The sequence below is a fragment of the Artibeus jamaicensis genome, unplaced genomic scaffold, assembly GCF_021234435.1.
Source record: "Artibeus jamaicensis isolate MK-2021 breed Jamaican fruit bat unplaced genomic scaffold, CSHL_Jam_final contig_391, whole genome shotgun sequence".
Classification (NCBI taxonomy): domain Eukaryota; kingdom Metazoa; phylum Chordata; class Mammalia; order Chiroptera; family Phyllostomidae; genus Artibeus; species Artibeus jamaicensis.
This window is the reverse complement of record NW_026521814.1, coordinates 25,732,108-25,752,819: the sequence shown is the minus strand read 5'-3', so window position 1 is coordinate 25,752,819 and position 20,712 is coordinate 25,732,108. Positions and strand designations below refer to the sequence as shown.

The 20,712-nt window shown below is 36.5% G+C and overlaps 1 protein-coding gene across 1 annotated transcript in view; it reads left to right on the top strand.

The window, feature by feature from the left end:
- The window catches only part of TMEFF2 (transmembrane protein with EGF like and two follistatin like domains 2), a 230,449-nt gene that overhangs the window by 94,886 nt on the left and 114,851 nt on the right, over positions 1-20,712 (top strand). The window lies entirely within an intron of this gene.

Below are 20,712 nucleotides of genomic sequence, written 5' to 3'. Positions count from 1 at the left end.
TTTGTCTGGATACCCTAAATTCAGTGAAGAATTGGAGCAATTAGCTAATTCAATCCCCAAGTGTCGCTTTTGTCTCTATTTCAGTGTGTGTCTATGTGTTAAACAAATACCTACTGAGCATCTCCTGTGATAAGTGATAAGCCTTAAGGGATACAAATATAAATTAGACAGAGATCCTACTGTCAAAGCCTTCACTGAGAATTATGAGACGACCCAGCCACAATTAACTCTACAGCCAAGGTGAACATGATTGATAGCCCAAATTCAGGGCAAAGTGCTCCAGAGATCAGAAAAGAAAGCCTTACTTCAATAAAAAGGGACATGGCTAAGCACAAAAGTTACTTTGGAGGTGGTATTTGAAATGCGTGTGATGGGTTTTGGTCCTTCAGAGACAGCAGCAGAAAGCAAGCTAGTTTTAGACAAAAGGAATCAGGTGAGTTAAAAGACTGAAAGGTGGAAACATGAAATATGAGTAAGAAATATATTGAGTCCTTGTGTTTACCTAGAAGCAAAGGGCATGTAAATATTTCAGAGAATATCAGGATAATTGATTCAACTCTGTGCTGTATTCTGCATATCTGTTGTTTTATTCGAAGCAGCTGATGCTACACCACCAGTAACATCATCAGGATAACTTGCTCTGACCCAATTGCTACTCACTGCTTCTGGAATGATTCCTCCTTTCTTTGTAAATTTGGCAGCCAGTAGTGGTCTGGAAAAATGCAAGAACTCCACCAGTTAAAGTACCCTTCGATAGAGGACTGGATAAAGAAGATGTGGTACATATATCTATGGAATACTACTCAGCCATAAGAAAGGTTGAAATACTGCCATTTGCGATAACATGGATGGACCTTGAGAATATTATACTAAGCAAAACATGTCATAAAAAGCTAAGAACCATATGATTTCACTCATGTGGGATATAAAACTGAAATTTGTAGACACAGACAACTATACAATGGTTACCAGAGGAAAGGGGTGGAGAGCTAGTAAAGGGTATAGGGGGACAAATTCATGGGGAAGGAAGATGATTTGACTTTGGGTGGTGGGCACACATTGCAATATACAGATCATGTACCACGGAAATGTCCCCTTGACACCTGTATGATACTATTGACCAATGTCACTCCAATAAATTTAATCTAAACCATTTATTAACTCCATTTGCTGTGTCTGGTGGACAGACAGGCCCTGTAAGTAGTGTTAAAAAAGCGTGAGCCTCTCTTTCCCCACTAGCCCTTCAGTCTTCCTCCATGGGTTCAGTCCCTTCTTTCCTAGGAGTTCAATTTAGCCTCTGTAGATGTGTTCAAGGGGAAAAAATCTTATTTGCTTTGAGCTAATAGTTTGTGGAAGTGCTGGAAATACTGAAGTCCAACACCTATATTGCCTCCCAGAGCCTCTACAAGGTAACCATTTTCTCATTGTTAATCTGCAGACAGAAAAATCCAATACTGAGATACTAAAGTTCCTTAGTGGATCAGGAAGCTACAGGGATATGAGCCACGCAGGAAAAAGTTTGTCTTTTCTAAATCAATGTTTGGCTCAAGGTAAGGAATAGGAACTGATTATACTGAGTATTTCCTCCCAGCATTTACTTCTCTATAAATAAGTTTGAGTTTAGTAAGCAACTTACTCTTTCTTTTGCAATCAAACATACAGCTGAAATATACAATATAGAAATAAAATGAAGGATTAAACTATGGTTTTATTAATAAAGATACCAACAGAGAACATCAACAGACATAATACAGGTATCTGAGTCTCAGGAATGATATAAAATGCTCCCTCAGAAATATCGTTTTTTGGTACCACACATACTGTATGTTAAACATAGAAGAGTTTCTAATAGAATCTTTAGTCTCTTGCATTGAATCTATTTATAACAGATAAGCACCCTTTCCATTTCTTCTTTAATTTACTGTGGCAACATGCTTGAGTGAGCACAGACATGGTACATTTAACCAATTTGGCACTGTGCCTTAGGTTTATTAAACAGACAAAGATTTGATGAGCTGCCTCTAAACTCTAGCCCCTCAGATAAATTCTGCAGCAGTAATATTGTCCCTAAGGTGGCTTTTCCCTCTCTTCGTGCTGGAACTCAGGAAGGACACTGTGGAAGTAGTTATCCACACACCTTGGGACCAGTGTTTATTTCTTAAACTTCTCTCCTCTTTAGAACCTGGATGCTGTCTTCTCTCTACCTAACATCTTCCACAACCCTGATACATTGCATGGAACGAGGGGCTCTTTTCTCTCAAGATACCATATGTACTTCCTTAGAGCCACTATAGCAGGCTTAAATATTTTGCAAAGTTAGAAACTAAATAGATGAATTACAGTATAGTTTCTCCCAATGAACAAACAATCAAAGTCCTCCTCATTTATTAATTGGTTGGATTTTGTTTTTCCTACAGTTCTCCCACAGAGTAGAATATAAATATCTATCTTATGAGCTTCCATGTTGAGAGTTTAGCTTTATGTACTGTGTGAAATTTTGCTTAATGTCAAGAATATGTATATATATATATATATATATATAGAGAGAGAGAGAGAGAGAGAGATTATTTTCTTCCCAAGTCCAATCTAGAGAATAATGTCTAGTTTTATTATACACATGCCATATTAAAAGAGAAAATTGACTTCAGATATATTTTTCTGCTGTGTATATAGTTAGGTAATAAATTAATGCACTATATGCTAACAAAATAAAAGTATTTCAAGGCAAGCGTCTTTAGAGGTTTAATGTAGACCAAACACAATGGAAGAAATAAAAGATGTGTGAACTTAAGGTTGCTTGTCCCTTAGTAGAAGATTTGTCTAATGCTCTATTAGCTTGGCACCTACCATAATTTAGACGGATTATAAAGTTTGATCATTGCTATGAACATTTTGTATAACCCAAATGTGTAACCCATGAACACCTCCTCATCTCAGCTAACAGCCCTTTTTCTTTTTCATGGTGTGACCAAGGCAAAACATACTATAGAGCATCTACTAGTAAAAAGATAAAATTTCAATAAGGATACTTCATGGGCAGCCGGACTCTAAGAAATTTTCATAATCAGTGATTTGAAATAAGTCTGCATAAACTTTGACTTGAGATTAAACCTTATCATAAGGCTATTTTTCTCTAAAAGAAACAAGGATAAATTACAGGATAATTTCAGTTACCTTTATTCATGTATGATTGTGAAAGGAAAAAAACTTTAAATATACTTTTAAAAAATTTTTAAATAGCTTTCATGGTGGCACACACACATTGCATAACATTTATGAAGGCCAGGAACAAAACGCGACAAATAATTGAATGGACCAAAGGCTTCAATGGTCTTAGCTGTATGGAGTGGTCAGTGAATTCTAAATCTAGTTACTTGTTAAATAATTCCTTTTATTTTCTGATATCTTTGAGAGTTCAAATTGGCCAAAGATGCATGTTGAACCAAAATAACAGATTTCATTTGTCTTATGTTAGCACCTTCAGTCTTTACAGTAGCCTGTCGGTTTGATAAGCTCCATATCATAATAAGGGAACTGATACACAGAAAGACAAAAATATCCACTAAAGATCACAACAGCCACCTTCAGTATCCCTGAGTCCCATCTGGAAAACGGGCTGTCCACGCCACCAAACCCTCTGAAATGCAGCGCTCTCTGGGGCGCTCACTGCACCATGAGCGAAACTGTCAGGTAACGGTAAACATCATCTTGTAAGAGTTTTGTGATCAAATTTGTATGCTCTCATGCTAGACTTTTTTGATCCAGCTTTGTTTATTGAACTTTGAAATTACCTCCTTGGTGTTTTTTTTCTTCCTTCTATAGTTCACCTTCTAGCTCCATAGATATGGATTTCCCCTTCATATTCCTCTTTTTAATATGGTTATTAGCTATAAACTGCTGAAGACTGCACAGCTGAGAGACAGATGGAGCCAAACATAACGTAGTTAGGTCTGCATCCTTCCAGTTTATTTTGCCTCCTCATCTGGCCGCCTGAGATAGGATTACGTCCTCCATTTCTCGGAGCAAAGCCTCTCAGCTGCAGTCGGTTTCATTTAACGAACCCACAATGAGTGATGCTTGACTACGTGGTGCTGCTTTATGTGCAGAAAATTCTGGGGTGTGGAAGGGAAGTGTAGCTCCAGTGCCTTGTTTATCTCACTCGGGCCTCACAGAGTTGGTGTTCAGCAATGCGCTGCTTTTCCTACGCACTCCATCTCCATTTATTGAGGAACTGTGAGCTCCAGTAACTCATCCAAAGTCACACATGAGTGGCTTACCAGAATTCATACCCCAGAACTGTCATGGTTCCTAAATCCTTTATTATGAGCATTATACCGTACCATCTTCCAGGTCTCAGTATTAACATCATGTAAATTTATTCTCCAGCATGATTCATTAAAATGAAAATGGGCCATTTTCTCCGATTCTCCAAGCACTTCAGAAGAAGCGTTACATCCTGAATGCAGATTTCATTTCTGAGAAGGAGACGAGAAAAGACGTTAAACCTTCAGTTGTGTTGGAAGCTGGTTCATCTTAAAAGAACTTTTATTCCCATTTTTGCTTTAAAATATTTAAAAGAAAACCAAGAAGCATTTAGGTTAAGAATAGCTACAATTGCATTTTTTAGCACTAGGTAAAGCCAGGAAACTAAAGACTGCCTGTAGTTCAGTGGCAGTCACCTAATAAATCCCCTCTGGATTAAAAGTTAATGTAAAACTAAATTTTTTTAAAAGATCAACCTATGTTAGACACCCACATTTCTTTCCATCATCATATATACATAGCATCAATTTACTTTTTTGGTAGAATCTCATTTTCTTTTTAGATGGAAAATTAAAACACAGAGTAACTACATATGTAGGTCCCAGTATAAAAATACCACAAGAAGTAAAAACTCAACATCTGAGTATGTTTAAGATTGCAGACAAGAGGTAGAAAGATGAAAATAAAAAGGGGAGAAATGATAAAGTGTGACTTTGCTTTTTTCTTCTCTTTCAATAAAAAGATCCTTTTCTGGTTTCTTTCTCCTCCCCCTGCGCTTCCTCATCCTCCTTCTTCTTAATATAAAGAACATTCACTTTTCATTCATATATATTCCAAAGTTAATGATTTTCCTCAGCAAAATTATTTATTAAGCACCTACAATATGCAAAGCATCAGAATAGCCACTGTTTGGGTAATAATCCTCCCTCAAGGAAGTTGTCATCTGGTTGTGAAACAAAGCATATATTTAATGACACAAGCACGCATCTGTGATGTAAGGAAGGGAAAGTGATGTAACACAGTAAACGATATAGGTTTTTAGGTGAGAAATAGATAATAGGAGAGCAAAATAAATGTGCAGATCAGAGCAGAGGTACAAGAGACAATGAGGAACAGAAAGAAGAGGCTACCTTTAGGATTCCAGTGGACCTGTCTGCAAATCCCATTTTTACCGCTTTCACTATGTGCTTTAAGCAGACTTTTCAGACCCCACATATACAAGTGGACATCATAACACCTTCTTCACAGAGGTTTTGTAGTACTAAATTAGGCAGTGTCTGTAACTACCTTCTCCAGGGCTAGCTCTCTATAGACACAATTCAGTGGTACAATGGTTCGAGTGATGATAGTATCAAGAGCATTTTTGAAACTTTGGGCACCAGGGCCTGACAGATGAAAGTCCCTGAATGAAATTTCACTCCCTTTCCTAAGCCCTCCCTTTGCCTGCGACACTATCTAGTTATCTAATTGCTTGAGTTGAACCCTGAGTCAAAATAGATCTTAGATGTTTAGAAATAGAGATGGACATTTCAGAGAAGTGAATAAAAAGTGGACAAAGTCTTGGAGGTAAAAATATAGAGCATTCAAGAAACAATAAATACACTAGACTTTTTTGCAGGGTTTCACAGGGGTGTTGATTGTGCAGAGGAGTACTGTGATGTGCATTTTGAGAGCAGATGAGCTATTAAAATATATGTGGTAACCAATGTGCACAGGCTTTTTTCCTATTACTTTTGAATTGCAAACAACTTTTCCCCTGAAAATGTCTAAACATCTTGCTAGCATAGTCATGTTCCAAAATGCAGGAAACATAATTAATAAAATAACAATGTTCTGTTTGCACTTTGACATCTTTTACTGTCTTTTATTTTATTTAACTGAAAACATTTTACAGATACAATTAAAGCATGTTACTCAAAATAATAAAAGTAGTGTTTAGGGAAAAATAGTTTGGAGAAATGCCCCAACATGACAGTGTAAAAATGATCTAAATCTATCAAAGAAGGCCCTTTGTCTGTAGAGCCCTAGTAAATAAGCAGAACACTTTTTAATAAGAATGTATTTCAGAGTAGAGGTAATTACCAAACAGACATACGGAAGTTTATCATCACACACGGTTCAAGGAGCACAGTTGCACTAACTTCATGAGAAAAGTGATATAAAGTTTTAAAAATGATAACGAGTAATAAAATATCACCAGAGTTTCCATGATGTTACTAAGTTCCTCTGTTTTTAGTAGCATTGAAATCTAGGTGATTTAGAAAATTACGGGAGGTAGATAACAAGTAGGTCATAGAACGCTGTCTGTTTAGCGATAGTGCTGTTCGGAGCACTGTGCTCCGAGAATCCTAAAGCACACACAGTTTCCGCAGGAAAAGGCACTCTGTTCTAGTGGAAGTGTCTGCTATGGGCAAGGGCAGAACAGTAAGAAGTAAAGACAAAACATTTTCAAATTCTTTGATTAAGAAAACTTCACTCCTAAGCACGATTTCATGCAAGAAAAAATGTATTTATTAATGTGTTCATCATGAAATTAACTGTACTGCCCCCCAAAGGAAACTTCAAAACAAGTAGTTTAGTAACTTATGATACCTTATCACTGGTTTTTACCCACTAAAAAGTATAGTTTTAAGGATCACATGGAAGATTATACTTCTTCCATTATATTTTCTTCTATAACATGTCCATAGTAGGCAAGCAAAACAACTGAGTTAATTTGAAAGCGCTGGAACTTTTCTGTCACTGACAAATTTGGGGTTGTTTCCTCCCCCTTGGCAATTTTGGTAATAGTTGTGATTCCCTGGTTCTTTGGAAAGGAAAATCTGATATTTATCACAGTTAATTTGGTAGAAATTAAATTTCAGGTATATAAATTTGATAAGTTGGCACATCATCAGGCTGGTTGTGTTATCTTTCTTAAATTAGTATTAATATGTCTAGAAAGAAATTACTTCCATCTCCTGCCTTGAAATTTACTAATTAAACAAAATCTCCAACTATTTAAGAGTGAAACATATGTTCATGCCCTGCATTTCCAGCCTTTATAATAAAGTAGACAAGGTTCTTTGCAAAAAAAAAATTTTAGAGAAGACTTCAAGACTAAATTATGAAGCATACTGCACTTTCTCAAAATTTGTGGTAAACTAATAAGCTATGCACCCAGGTGCTGCTAGAAAAACAGCATCCCTTTACTTTTCATTTATTTAAATATGTTTTGGATAGACCATGGTATTGCATCTGAAAATATCCATCATGAGAATTTTTTTTTATTTTTCACTGTCTGTCATAACAAAAAGTTCTGTTACAGCAATGCAATACCCTCTTTCTAAATATCTCAATGAATAAATGCTAATTTGTTAATTTAAAAAAATACTTTATTCAGGTAGCACAAATAAAATTATAAATGGTGGTCAATCATTCAGATTTGTTTACAATATCATGCCTATTTGATTAAATATTTTGCAAAGCATTATGTGTAATGAGAAACAAGAGAATTTGACAAGCAAGTTAGCTTTTGAGTATACAGTGGGCCATATATATAGATTTTGTCACATATTCTGCCCCTTTTCATTCTTTTAATAGTGCTTTACAAATATAAAATTCATTCTTAGCTTACAAATTATACAACACAGCCCACAGGCCAGCTTTTGCCTGTAGGCTGTAGTTTGCTACCCGCTTCTTAAAGAGAATTTTCTGTATATTAAAAGCTTAGTCAAGGCCACATCGATGTGCCAACTCTCAGGAACAAGAAAACAATGGAAGTAGAAGGTGAGCAATTTCCTCTAAAAGAAGCAAAGCAGTAGTTACACACATCACTTTCAATCATATTCTATTGCCAAGCACTTAGCCATGTGGCCATGTCTAGGGTTTATTTGAGTTTTGCAAGATAAGCTGGCAAATGCAGTCTCTAAGTAAATTTCTATATAGCATTCTTCTTTTTTGGTTGTTTGTTTCTGAAAGTTTATTTTTTCCCATTACCATTTAGTCCCCTTACGCCCCTCACCCCCATGATCACGGTTGTCCATGTCCATTAGTCCCTTTCCCTTTTTGCTCAGGTGGAAGAATTGAGCACACAGGCCTCTCAAACTCTGTCACTGCACATGCCAGTTTGGTCCTCTGGCAAGGAGGCATGGAGACAAATTTAGAGGGCAGATACATGGTGTGTCTGTTGGGGGAGTGAAAGAGAAAATGTAGAGGAAGCCAAATTGGGCTGGGAAAGTCCTCAAACTGTGAAGCAGATCTGGTGACTCTGAAAGGAAAGAGAATGGGAAGCAAAACTGGGCAGAGCACACCTCAAACCAATATATAAATCTGCCAAAAATTAGGTCAAATGCACATGCATCTCCAGAGCAAATGTTGCCCATTAGGGGAGTGCCGCGTACATGGGGCCAGAACTGCCAGACCCTAGTGTGCCGCCATGCTTGCCCTTTGGCTGCGGTTGTACAAAGAGAATGTGGCCTACTCCTGAAAACCGAGGTCAATCTTGAAATCGCTAACACCTGGAGACTGCCAGCTCACTGCAGTTAAATGGCAAGTTCATTCTTAAAATGAGGTCCTGAGATGGGTACCTCCATAGCTGCCGTACTATGTAGAAAGGGGAGAATGGAGTTAGGGAACACTGACATATGTCCCAGTAGTAGAAACAGAGTACAAGGAGTGTGGTGTCAGCCGCTGGGTGAACCCTGCCACCCCGATCAAGATGACAGTGTCACGGCAGGTGGTGTCAGACCTACTCTGAGTTTGACCAATGTTTATATTTTTTTCCTTTTTTCCTACCAGAATTAATATAGTTGACTATAGGGTACACTTTGCTGTCAAATTTGTGATTCACATATTTATTTGTAAGCTGACAATACATAAAGTGTGAGGTGAGATTCAGCTGAAAAATTGAGAGCGATCTAATGAGGGCCCCATGGAAGTCACCACAAGTAATCTGCACTATAGGTATAGAGAAGCAGGAGAGTTAAATTGGGAATTTTCTTGATTCACACCAGAAGCATCTCTGCAGTGTATTTCTCAGGCCCAAGGTAAAAATTCTTTCTCTCCATTGTTGTACAAGTCCAAACAACTTAAATTAATTCAGATGAAAGGGAACACAAAAGACTAGGTTCAAATATAAACATTTTTTCTAGATTCAGTAAATGAATTCAGTGAAGAAATGACTCACAATCCAGAAAGGTAATAAATAATGATTTCTACCATTTATTGAAGGTCCTAACAAATTTCAACATTTTTTCATATGTTGCATCCACTCTTGGAACATCCCAGCAATGGGTGGTGTTATCCCCATTTTGCAGATGATGAAACAACGTCTCAAGGAGATTGCACAGAGGCATCGACTTGTGCAGACTTCACCTGGTGTTAAACACATCCCCATGATCCCAGCACCCACTATTTTCTGAGTTTTTTAATTGAACTTTTTAAGGTGACACTGGTTAATAAAATTATTTGGGTTTTGCATGTACAGTTCTCTCATGCATCCCTTGAATATTTCATTGTGTTTATCACCCCAAATCAAGTTTCCTTCCATATTCATTTATGCCCCCCTTATACTCTTGTCTACCTCTCCCCACCCCCTTCATCTCTGCTTTGGTAGTCACTGTGCTGTTGTCTATGTCTGTGAGGGTTTTGTTTGTTTGTTTGTTTGTTTTGCTTAATCCTATCACTTCTTTTTACCAAGCTCCAAAACCCAAGTTCCCTCTGACAGCTGTCAGTGAGTTCCCTATCTGTGAGTCTGTTTCTATTTTGTTTTATTGTGAATTTGCTCATTAGATTCTACATATGAGTGAAATCATGGTATTTGTCTTTCTCTGACTGGCTTATTTCACTTAGCATAAGGTTTTCCAAGTCCATTCATTCCTTCACAAAGGGTAAAATTTCCAACAATGCCATTGTTTTTCTAAAAAAACACAATCCTTTGGAATAATCATTCCTTTCTCATCTTAAGAGTGTTTACATCTAGTCATATTTGGACATTACTGCTCTTCCTGTTCGACTTTCGCCCACCACAAGTTGAAGTGAGAGAAGTATGTGTGCAACTGTTTAATGCAGACTCTACTTTTTGCTGCTCTGTAGTTCTGGAGTTCATGCACCTGGGGCCAGATTCGGCTTAGGAAAAACATTTAAATAATAATTTAAAATTCATTTTTATTAAACCTCTTTTTTTATAACAAGTCAGAAGGTTTTTGCTTACATGTGTATATACATGCATGTAGTCAAACTTGAAAACATAAGCCTAAATATTCATACCTTTCTGCATACTTTCACATATCATTGTATAATTGACATTCCTCATTCTTGCCCTAATCATTGCCCAATCTCATGATCAAGAAGTAGAAGAAAAACATCCTTGGAAAGTTAATAAGCCATCCCGAAAATTAGATTAGCATGATCAAACCTTAATGATTATTATTTCTCATTATATTAGATCACCTGAAAAGTTGGAGAAAGAAAAATAATTGACATCATCGGACAATTATACTTGTAGTTTTTCACAGTAGATTTTTACAGATGATTACCAGTTATAAATTCTTTTCCTATCTAAAACCAGAGGGTTTTTATAAATTATACTACTATTATTATAGTAATCAAAGCCCGTTTATTTGATCATCATGATAATGGAGTACTTGAGGCATTTTCTCCTTTGCTAATTGACAGTTGGTCAGGTAAGAGCTGCTTTTCACAAAATCTTCCATAACCCTAAGAGTTTGAAATAGCTGCTAATAAATGCCTGAGAAGCTCCTCTAGAGTCTTAAGTGCATTTGCTAAAACTCCCAACTGCTATTTTCCACCTTCTGGTCAGCAAATGCCTTTGATCTGCCATCTAGCTGCCTGTCTTGCGTATATCTATCTATCTCAAGCATTGTAACCCTACTCATCAGCACAATGACAAATTACCATTTAGATATCATTTTCCAAAGCCAGATTTCTCTGAGAAAGAAAATGAAATGCAAAGAGTAGGAAAAGGGTCAACCTGAAGCTTTGATTGCTTTATTTGGGGAATTGTAAGAAGTAGCATGTAGTCAGAAGACTAAGCCTTGAGCTTGCTCCTCACTCGCACCCTATTACACCCCTGGGTACCTTCTGCATAGACTTTCTGGCTCACTGGCTGCTCCATACTGCCCCACATGCCAGTTCACCCTCTGAGGTGGGACCCAGACACCAGGTTCCACAATATCAACATCCAGTTATGCAAAATTGATTCCTTCCATTTCACTCCCCTTCAAAAATTCCTAATAAGGTGGTGGTAGTGGGGTAGGGGGAGTGAATTAGACTAAATGAGTAAATGAACTTGCTAATTTTTAGAAGAGAGAGCATGCAGTCTTAAGTTTTTAAAAATGTTTAAGAGCATTTCTTCATAATATTCTGATCTTCAGGATGAATTTTATTTAGCTCACAACTTTATCTTGATTAACACCAGATAGTTGGTGTTCAATAAATGTCAGTAAAATGAATTAATGTGCTAGAGAAATTGGTTTATATCATTGAACAAAAAATTAATATCTAGTTTCATCTCAATTCCTTAATGTCATTATGCTTTTAGATAAATAAAGGTTTAAAGAAGATGCTTATATAGTGCAAACTCCAAAATATCAGGAATATAATCAATCTAAAATGTCTTGATAATAGGAGAGGAAGGAAAAAAATTGGGGAGAGGTAGAAGGAAGGGTGGATGGGGTGGACAGTGATACCTATTAGTTTCTCAAATATAACAAAGCAATATATTATATTTGAGTACAGAAACATTATAACGTTAAATATAAGGTTTAAAAATAACCCATTATCTTGTCTCAGCAAAAATCTCTTCCTTCATTTATTCAACAAACATTTCATAAGTGCCTGACTGTGGGCCAACAAATGCGTGGATATGAGGGCACAAAGCAAAATTAAGCAGTTCTTACCCACAGAGAAACCAGAGGCCATTCCTTTCATCTTTCCTTCTTTCTTTCCTTCTTTAACTTACATCCTGAATACAAAGTCAAAAGTATAGAGAACAAAATGCCATCCTTAGTAGCTCCCATAATATTTGAATTAATCTGGAAAAGTCAGCAATCAAAAACCTCCTTTTCACCAGCTGAGGATAGCTTTTTCAGTGTGTATTCTAGTGTTTAAAATAAATACATTGCAATTAGGGTGAAATATGTTAGTGACAGCTGCAGAGACTGAAGGCCTCTGTTTATTCAGACATCCATTTATCTCCGAAATATCAAGGTAGTGGCAGATCTGCAGCTTATCACTGCTTCTAGATGAAAACACAGAATTGAGTCTCTCCATGCCTTTGTTTGGCATTAATCTCCCCACTTAAACTTCTGGTAATGAGAGGCCTGATGAGATCATTTAGGAATGTAATTCTTTTGTAGAAAATTTTTAGCCACCAAAAGTTTGTTCTGTTACAAATACTACACCGTTCAAGCCTCCCATGTTGATTTGGTTTAAACTCACATGGCTAAGTGTATATATGGAAGAAATGGGCCCCCATGAAAAAAAAAAAAACAGTTTTACAAGGATATGCACTAAGCAGTATGTATATATTTGTGCTGTGCTCTAGGCAAATAATGATCTCAATGTATGAGGCGGGCATGCTAACCCAAACTATAAATATAATTACAAGTGTAGTAGCCAAATCCTTGAACAGAGAACAAAAAATATTCACTAAGAACACATTCACAACTACAGTGCTCAGTTCTATGCCTGTACTCTGTTGAGCTCCAGTCACAATACTTCTTACCAGGATGTTTGGAGACTAAATTAGAAGATAGCTATATTTTGAGCACTTCAGATGGAATAAGAATACAAAGTTTATTAATTATTATGCTAAGTGAAATAAGCCAGGCGGTAAAAGACAAATACCATATGATTTCACCTATAAGTGGAACCTAATCAACAAAACAAGCAAGCACCGTAGAACCAGAGAGACTGAAATAAAGAACAAACAGACAGTAACCGGAGGGGAGGGGCAGGGAGGTAATGGCGGAATGAAGGGGAAGGGTCATCAAGGAACATGTACAAAGGACCCATGGACAAAGCCAAAGGGGGTAGGATTGAGGGTGCGGTGGGGGAAAGTGGTGGCAGGAAAATGCAGAGAATTGTATCTGAACAACAATTTAAAAATTAAAAATGACATTAAAAATGCATACTTAAAAGAAAAAGAATTTCTGTTGTGTGTAACCGTAGATCAAGGTACAGAACATAACGAATGCCACACACAGTCACACCATGCGTATATGTCTCATGATATTCCACCACCTCATAGAAAGATGAAAATGACCACACCATCTCTTACGTTTTAAAGGTTGAAGATTCTAAAACAAAAGTATGGGATTGGGAAGATTAATTTATAAATACTATTATATGCTGTATTTGAGCTAAACCTTTCTAGGGCAGTTCTATCATGAGAAACTTCTGTGTTGATGAAAATGTTCTTTATCTTAATACAGTAATCACTAGCCACATGTTACTATTAATTTTTTGAAAGGTAGCAAGCATAAATGAGAAACTGGATTTTTAATTCTATTTAGTTTTAATGAAATGTAATTTTAAATAGCTACAAGTAGATACTGGATACCCTATTGGATGACACTGTTCTTCGAACATTTGACTTCTAATCTTTGAAAGACGCTTTTTTAGAGTGGAAATTTAAAATACTTCTTTTAATCAGATGTTAAGCAAATATATATATATATATATATACACATATATATATATATAAAGTAATTTAGTTTCATCATAAGTCAATAAAAATTTGTAGAATAAAGATTATCCCACTTAAGTGGATGTATAATATTGCAATAAAATTTCTCAAAAAACTTTCAAGACAAAACTCAGTACATTTGTAGCCTTCCCACCACCACCTGTTCCTCCAGGAGGAACTGTAGTCAGTTCCCCACTCTTACTTACTGTAGTCCCCCACTCTTTTCACCAGCCCACTATTTGATTCATCTAATGAGTGATATCAGAGCACCTTTCAGGCACTGAACCCACCAGAAAGTTGAGTTGTCGGATGATAAGAAACTTTCAGAGCTACCTAAATTGTCTTTTACCACAGGAAGTTTGATCTGTTATGGAATAAAGGATACTTTTACATATGATATTTCTATCTGGATAGCTATAGGAATATTCAGAAAAGATTCACAGACTTAAATCAAATTCATACTGACAAGGACCTTAAAACCACACGATATTTACCAAGACTGTTAGACAATGCCTTATTTCTATTTTGTTCCATCAATCTTTTCATTAGCATTTGTTTTCCTGTATTTTCTTTGGAGACAAACCAACAAATGAAGAATGTTCTTAATTTGATCTCGGGAGTAATCATAGACAGGGATATTGTACTATTTAACAGAAGCAGTAAACAGTGTCGCAGGTTTTTTACGTACATTTCTATGCACCAGAATTGCAACTGGCTTCTTAATCTGACTGAAATTCTTGGGCTCTCTAAGAGTTCAATGCAAGTAATTCGTCTTGAAAAAATAAGTTGAAATCTTCCCAGTTGCCTTAAAATTGATGTGAAACCTGCTTTGAAAAACATACGGCATGCAAGTGACACTCTCGGCTGTTATATCTCACCCACAGCCTTCCCTCCATACACAGCGGCTTCACTAAGGAGAGTTCATTTTGTTTATAGCATATGTGCTCACCTTGCCCTGCAGCTCTGCCAGGTGTGGCTCCTACCTAGTAAAAGGTGTCTCTAAAACACGTTTTTCCCATTTAGAAATTCTTCACCTGAATATCTGTCCATGTCTTTGTACTAGCTTCTACACGTTTTGTTGTTGTCATTGTTTTTAAATCCCCTTTTAAACAAAGGGGTGTGAATAATAACCTTTCTCTTTGACCTGCTGTAAGGTAGTGTGGGAGCAGAGGAGGAATTAAACTGTCACAAAGAACAGCCCATGTTTGGGGGGAATTAATGTGGACTCTTAACACCCCAGGAAGAGGCCTCTTCATTTTGATACCTGTATTGGTGCTGGTGGAAAGTATTTCTATACAGAGATGTTTTGTCACTAAAATGCAGTGAAGATAATATTGGTCCTATGCACTACCTCATATTTAGGCATATTTGAAAGAGATTGTGTTTAGTGCTATTAAATCCCTTCCCCCAGCCCCATGCTCTTCCATTTAAAAAGTCTGCCAATACCAGTGCTTGTGCAGCTACAAAATTCTGGAGTGCTTCAGAGACACAAAGAAAAAGCAATTGCATATAGAGACAAAATTAGTTGCCACATATCAATATTTCACAAAGCTTTCAATATTTCATTTCATTAACATTTTCTTTGAATCACACTACATATTTTTAGAGAAAGAACTTCTATTCATTTTATCTGATCTAAAAATACAAATATGCATGAGCAACCCTAAGCAGCATTGGAGAAAAATGAAGGCAATGGTACAGAATGTTGTGTGGGTATGAACTTGGACAGGAAGCAGAATGTGTTTTGAGACAGGAAGAAAGGATGCGTTTTCCATTTGGGATACCCAGAGTCAGCCACGGTCTGACCTCTGTGTGAACAGCTTTCGGGCATTAAAAGCATACTGTGAACACAGTTTTTAAAATAACTATCAGGATATATTTCCTGATAAATAACCAATAACTATCAGGAAATATTTCTTGTATCCTCTAAGAAAATAAAATTGGGCCTATTTAAGAATACAAGAACTTGTGTATTCTTGTACTTTTATGATAGTTACTATCAATATTAGCTCCAGTGAGAAGGTAGCTGGTGTTAAATTGTCTTAAATGTTTCGACAATTTCCTTCTGTCTTCTCCCCAGTGACAACGATACCCCTTCAAACCTCATCTACTTCTACTTCACTTTCCCATGTAAGGCCATTTACTTCTTTCTTCACACTGTCATTTTTAAACTGCCATTAATACAACCTGTCATTATCACCCGCTACACTGATTCTTTTCAAAATCCATGCTATTTGCTTATACGACCCGTTCCTCGTACTTTAGATTTAAGCTGCTAAACCTCCACTACTACCTACTGCCGTTTTTCTCAATGAATCATCATTTGACTTACTTTTGTATATCCTGTTCCAGAGTAACCATCAGTAGTTGGGTACTTGGGAATTGCTGGTGAAATCAACCCAGTGGAACCAATTGTACCTGTGCTTCTTAGGTTCATCTCTGACATTCAGATTAGGCTAGGTTACTCAAGGTAATGCAGTAGTAACAAAGGTGTCCCCAAACTTAGTGGCTTAAAATGACCAAGGTTCATTCTCACTACATATTCACTGCAGGTTGGCTGGGCAAGGTGGAGGGTGAGGGCAGTCACTCAGTGACCCAGACAGGTGGAGTAACTATCTTGAACACTGACTTTATAGCTGGACCCAATCCATCAGTAAAACTCGTCAGTTTTCTCTCCAAATTACATGCCACATCTGATCAGTGTTTTTCTATCTCCCTGCCATGGCATCCTAAGGGTGCTAACTTACAATATTAGAATAATACAAATATTTTGATCTTTTAAAATATTCCTTTCTTGTGCTTATTATATTTACCAATATGTTTTGGTTTATTCACAAAGTTAAATCATATTTTATGCTTGGTAATTTTAGCATATATGTCCTTCAATATTATGATTTTTAAAACAAATGTTAAACAGAGAAATAAGCTATAGTTCATATTAAACCTAAATCTTCATGGTTTAGATTAACATCAACTCTCCCTAAAACTTGAAGATTTTTTAATCCAAATCTGCAAAAACAAGGGAATTGATACAGATTTGGTTATCTTACAACTCAAGTGTAAGATATTTAAAAATAAAAGATCCATGAATCCTTTTTTAAAGATTTTGTTTATTTACTTTTAGAGAGGGGAGAAGGGAGGAAGAAAAAGATGGAGAGAAACATCAATGTGTGTGAGAGATACATCGATCACTTGCCTCTCACAAGCCCCCAGCTGGAGACCTGGTCCACAACCCAGGCATGCGCCCTGACCTGGAATTGAACCAGTGACCTTACAGTTGATAGGCTGGTGCTCAATCCACTGAGCCTTACCAGCCAGGGCAAAGATCCAAGAGATCTGATGGAACTATAAGTCAAAGTGGTTTGATTTTAAAAACCTAAAGTTTAGAAAATTGGTCTCATAACAAAATTCCAAATAGAGTATTATTAATTTTTTAAAGATTATCTCTTTCCATTTATTTTGGGATAGCCTGGCAATCTAATGATGATAAAATTTTCTCTTAAATCCACGCAATTTTTAAAAATCTAGCTATCTTTTCCATAATTATTCATTCTTTCCACTTTACAGTTTTAGACTGAGCTAATGGTTCTGTAAGTAGACCTATTGATTAGTTTGAATCCAATTTCTAACCTATTCCAGCACTTCAGCTTTCCTGGGTCATTTTTGTGGGTTTTGTTCTATTTTGTGGGGTTTTATCCCATTTTGTGGAAGATGTTCACATCTTCTTTCATACTTCAAACTGGAAAATTCTGAGCTTTCTATATGTATACTTTTCAGGACACATTTTCTCATCTTGTTTTCTTTTCTTTATTTTGATTGAAATAACGTATGTGAGAGCAGGTTTTCTGGGAGGAAGTGACACTGAGAATACAGGAGCCTCTGCCTCACTTGGCTTCTAGTGGGGACAGATTCCAAGATGCAGCATCACAAAAGATGTCTTCAGGAATGCTAGGCTCTACGCAGTAGGTTACAGATTTGAAACCCAAGTTTAAGAGACAGCTGTAAACTGGAAAAAAAGAATCACACAAACAACTAAACCACCTAGAGCTGATAGGCAGAAAGGAAATTGTGAAATGAAATAGGGTTTTCAATATAAGGCAAGCAGTTTTGGAGGAAAGAATGTGTCCAGATTTAACACAACCCTGATTCTCATCACAAACACTGAATTCCAGCCTCGGTATTCTTCCTGTTATTTTGGTTATTGTGATTCCAAAATTTAGAGAGTGGACCTTCAATAGCAAAACTAGACTGGAAAATATTACAGGTAATTCAGAAAAATTATTGCTGTGACTACCAATTTTACCAAATACTGTGACCTCTTAAAGGTGGCTTCATTATTACTGCTGTTCTTTCATTTCATTGATCTATTTATATCAATGAGTTGTATATTTACACAAGCTGTGACCTCTGCAAATTTTATTTTTAAGTCTCTGTTGGACTTGAAACTTAGACAGAATATCTTTAGGCATACAGGGAAAACCAATCTTCATAGCAGGCAAGTACAAGGGAAAAGATAAAGCCCTTATTTCATTTTTGTCTTCATTAATAAGAAAGAGAGTGCTACTTGAGCACGTTTGTTCCCAGATCCAGTCTACTAACTAGACTAGAGAGCCCAGAGCTCTTGGAAGTTTCTGAGAACACATCTCACAGACTCCTCAACCACGTCTTACCTGTTCTTCCTCAACCCTTTATGCCTTAAGATAAAAAAAAAAACAAGTGAGGTTTTTTGTGTGTGTATGTGCAAGATTTTGTCTATAAATTCCTCAATATTTTTATGTCTCTGTTTTGTTATGCTGTTTTGTGATTCCCAGTTCCCTGCTCCCACCAAGGCTTCAGTATCATTGTAAGCTACTCACAAGAGCCAACAATTCACATTTGTGATGCATAGCCTTGGACTTCCTTCAAAAAACCTTCTACTGGGAACAAGACAATGACTTTATTTCAACTTTAACACTTTCTTCATGTCAACACCTTACTTAGGGTGGCAGAGCAATTTAGAAGGTGCAAAGCACTTTCACACATCCTCCTGCTTCCTCTTCACCACAGCCTGCGAGCTAAGCAGGACAGGCTTCTCATTTTACAAGTAAGAAATCCGCAGACCAGGAAAGAGCCTGGGCAACCTAAATTCAGCTCTCCTAGTACTAGGCCTAAACTATGTCTCTCATGTAACTGCCTTTAGACTTTATGTCATTTTCCATTTTAAATATATAATCAGATTTGCATTTCAATAAGACACTGAGAGATATGTTTAAAATAGGCAAGTTTGTAAGTGCACAGATAAGTAATACAAGTTTAGGCTAAATGAGTGTGGAGTTAGTGTGGTGGGAAAATATTTAGGAAATAAATGTGAGATATCAAATGTTACCAGATTGCAAAGCAATTCTACTTTAACCAACATTCAGTAGGTTAGAGTTAACTCTACTGGCAATTAAGTCTTTATTTGATGATTCAGACAAAACTTTCTACATCACAAAATGCCTCTATGTGTTCAATGCCAGAAGTCATATGCTAAAGTCATACCAAAGTGCAAGTTAATAAAGATACATCTTTATGTATCAAAGATGTACTAATTAGAAAAATTAAGCACAAAATTGAGAAGGAATAAATTAGTCTTACAAGGCTGACAAAGCTTTCATCTTTCTTCATTCATATTCACTCTCCTACAGTACTTCACATTTCTCTCAAATGATGATGCCCCTCTTAATTACGTACAAATATAATAAAAGCAAAAAATATAACCAGAGATCTATTTCATCCTCTCTTTCCAGTGTCACCTTCCTTCTACATTTATATCCACATACTCTGCCCTCTCAACTAGAGTAGAAGATGTGTCCCTACCTCTAAGACAACTACTACGCCTGTGTAAACCCATCACTTCTCATGGTCATTGCTTCTGTTATTATCCGCTTGCTCTCCTGCATAAATGTGGTCCTCTGCTCCATCATTTTTCTCAGCAGAAAATGAGTCCTCAACTCCATCCTTTCATAAAAGTATCTACATCTCTATCCAATGAATGCCTCATTCCTTGTTCTCATCAGGACATTTGTGCTTAAGTCTCACCTGCATTTATTCTTTATACTTACTAATTCCCAGTCCCTTCTCAGTCTCCTCTCACTGGGATTAGGTCTTCACCATGCTTATAGTATCCCATGTAGCCCAAGCCAGCGTTCATAACTTACCAATAAAAATTGCATGTTTTAATTTTTAGGCATTTAATAAGGAAAAATAAATTATTTCTATAAATTTACATAAAATAATTTAAACTAATTATACAGAAAACAATAAAACTATTTTTGCTCATAATTGCCACATGGTTGATATGACAGAATTCCATGTATCTAGCACAGTACCTTGCTCTGAATTCTGCAATGCGTGATGTCAAGCTAAATAAGCCTTTTCTCTTCCTTCTCTTTCTTTTATCCTGCCTCCCATCATTCTTTTTTTCTCATCAACTGAGTATCTTCAGTTCCTTTTTTGTTTGTTTTAGAAATAGGGTATATTTTCTTTAAGAAATTAAAAACTGAGAAAAAATGCTACTGAATATGATCAGTATGTCAGTTTAGGTCAGCAGGAAAACACTGTGATACACTTGTCTCTTTGACACCAAGAAGATATTCTGGTCCAAGCTTGAATATGCTTTCCATAATTTTTTACTGGGTGCTTCTTTTCTACTGTGTTTCATCCTTTTCCATATATCATATCAGAGGATTGGTTCAGCCTTTAAAACTTCAGTAACGGGGACAAATCCAGTATCCACA